The 2,934-nt window shown below is 42.1% G+C and overlaps 1 long non-coding RNA gene across 1 annotated transcript in view; it reads left to right on the top strand.

The window, feature by feature from the left end:
- Positions 1–2,934, top strand: part of LOC107089312 — a 259,957-nt gene that overhangs the window by 204,759 nt on the left and 52,264 nt on the right. The window lies entirely within an intron of this gene.

Here is a 2,934-nt window from a genome sequence, read left to right as displayed (position 1 = left end):
TTTACGAAGAAATTCTCCATGGTCCCTGTGCCTTCCGATGACGTCACCGAATTCGCCATGGGCCTTGCGCCTCCCGATGACGTCACATTATGGCAACGCCACTCAAACAAACTACTTTGAGCCCGCGGTCTGCATTTGTAATGAGAATAAATTCAGGAGAATGAAGCTAAAGGAATACAAAAAATAAACTTGTAATATTACAAAAACAAAAATACTACGAATACAAACTATATTCAGAGATATATTGTGACGTCATCAAAAGGCGCAGGCCCCCGAGTCAATCTGGTACCTACACCGGCGTTGCAGACAATTCAGCAAGAAAGCTATCCTTGCGGCGTGCCGGAGCCCTCCGCAACAAGCCCTCGCAAATATCCTTATTTGGGCCGTGTTATCGCGTGAAGTTACGTGAACTCAAGCGAACTTCTGTTCTCACGAGTTAAATCTCCGGACCTGTTGCCGGAGTCGCACCGCACCGTAGTCAAAGGGCGGTGTGAGAGGGGGTGTGCGGGAGTTGCGGTCTCCGTCGGCTCGGTAACCGCACCGGAGCCAGTGTGAGCAAGGGGTGAGGAGGTGCTAGTTGTGAGCTAGCAGTTCTTATCCCTTCTGCAGAAGCTGTTGTTGCAAATCCCTGTCTGTTTCTGATCATTTCGTCCTCTATACACTCACATTTCTTTGAACCCAACATGTATCGTATTTGATACATACGGTTTCTGAAATGTTTTGCATCTGACACCTTTTGCATAATTTAATGGTAAATTTTCTCAAAATCCTATTTTACACAATCAGATATACCTGATAACAGCCAGTAGAAGACTACACAAAAAATAATCTTGACTTATCGCATAGTAATAAATTATTATCAAAAATGTGTTTCGTTTTTTCTTTTTACATATTTTGTTAAAAGGGCAAATAAGGAATTCAAACCAAAAAAAAGGTAATTTTCTGTTTTGTTTTTTATTCTTGGATCGGACTTTAAAGGGTTAAGGTTAATTCTAGTTCTGTGGCAGAGATTTAATCCTCCGATTAAAAAGTATTTTATTCGTCTACAATGCCCTGGTACTCCATCATAGATGTGAGCACAACTCCACAGAAAATAAAAAAAACATTCAAGTTTACATAACTTATGAGCTGAACCAGTGTTCCCAGTTTATGTGGAACTTTCTGCTTAATTTCCTTAAGTTTGAGTTGGATTTTTAACAAGGGTATCTTAAAGTTTTTTTTTTTGTAAAGTTGGAGCCAAACTTGTATCAACAATAAGTTTTGAAATATCTTAATCAAGATAAAGATCCTTCCTTAATCATAACGAAGAGCTTTGAATTGCCTAACCTGACAGCCATGAGACATTAGAAAACGTGAAGAATGATTCCTCAACTTTCATGAGCAGATGTTGAGTGAGTGAAATAAATGTGCTGCAGCTCCACATTTTTCAGAAACCGAGCGTGCATACTTAGAAAGTTAGCAGACATATTTACATAATGAACATAAGTAAAGACTCTGGAGGATTCATGCTGGAAAAGTACATCTGACAGTCGATTCATACTGGTACTAACACGGATTGTATTATTTGAATGCGCAGAGATGTGCAAAGACTGTAACCGTTTTAGCGTCTCCGTTGATTAATGACTAGTAGAGCCCTGCGGGAGGAACAAAATTTCAAATCCAATGTATTCTTTAGGCCAGAAATCATTCATCAAGTGATCAAAAGAAGCAGCAGTACTCTGTAGTTTGCTTGGCCTCCTGTAGGAAGCGGTGCAGCGTGATTAAAACAGGTGGAGGGAGGTTGTGTTTTAAGCACCGAGTTACGGAGGAAAAAGAGTTTCTATCAAGTGAGTGACACAAAAGCAAGATTAGGGGATCAAGTGCAGCAAGATGAGAGAGGAATTTAGCGGAATTGACAGCATGTTGGAGGGTTTCTGAGAGGAAGAGGAGACGAGAGACAGGGCGATAATTTTCCAGATTTGGAGGGTCAAGATTAAGCTGTCTGATTATGAGGAGAGTGAAATGAACCAATTCTGAAGCGATGTGCTGATGCAGTGTAGTATGAAGACTGTGGGGATGACAGGGATGTCAGGCTGTCTGATGAATGACCTGATATGAGACAAAAGGCTGCCACGTTCGCTGCCTGCACAGCGCTACGCTCACAGGCCACTTTAATAGGTACAGTTGCTGTTATCCGTCCACAAACGGGTCAAAGTTCCAGTAGAAAAAGCAGGACTCTACTGTCTCCAGCTTATTCAAAGGTAGCCTGTTTTTACTGTTTACCATCAGGCAAAGCGTGGCCACCCTATGGAGGAAGTTTGTTTTAACCTTGTTTCCCAATCCTGGTTCTTTGTATATCCGTAGGTTGAAATTGGGCCACGATCATAAAGATTTTACCTGCCTAAGTGTTGCTGGTTTCTTCTACATCTTCACTGCCTCCACTTTATCTTTGACTGAATAAAAACACCAACTCCAATGATGGCTTGGATTGATCATCAATTCAATTCAATTTGTTTATAGTTGACCTTTTCACAACACGTCATCCCAAGTCACTTTACAGAGTTAATTCAACCAGATCATCCAGTCAAACTGATTAAAAGTATCTATGTAAGGAAAACCAGTTGATTGCATTGACTCTTCATCAATCCCTCTCACTAAGCATGCCTGTAGTGACAGTGGAGGGGAAAAACTCCCTTTTAACAGGAAGAAACCTCCAGCAGAACCACTCTGTGTGAGCGGCCATCTGCTGAGGCCCACTGGGGTTCAAGGAGACATAAGCATAGATACAGAAAGCAGCTGTCAACCAGCTCCATAGGCGGCTATGTCCAGGAAACACCAGGCGGACTACCTCCGAGCCAGCTCCCATGTCAGAGGGTGAAGAGGGCACATCCAGCCAATCATAGTCAGAGAAACAGGACTACACTGAAAAACAGGCCAGGCTGCAACATCTAGAAA

Source organism: Cyprinodon variegatus, unplaced genomic scaffold, assembly GCF_000732505.1.
Source record: "Cyprinodon variegatus isolate N-32 unplaced genomic scaffold, C_variegatus-1.0 Scaffold247, whole genome shotgun sequence".
NCBI lineage: Eukaryota > Metazoa > Chordata > Actinopteri > Cyprinodontiformes > Cyprinodontidae > Cyprinodon > Cyprinodon variegatus.
This window is presented reverse-complemented; position numbering and strand designations above follow the sequence as displayed.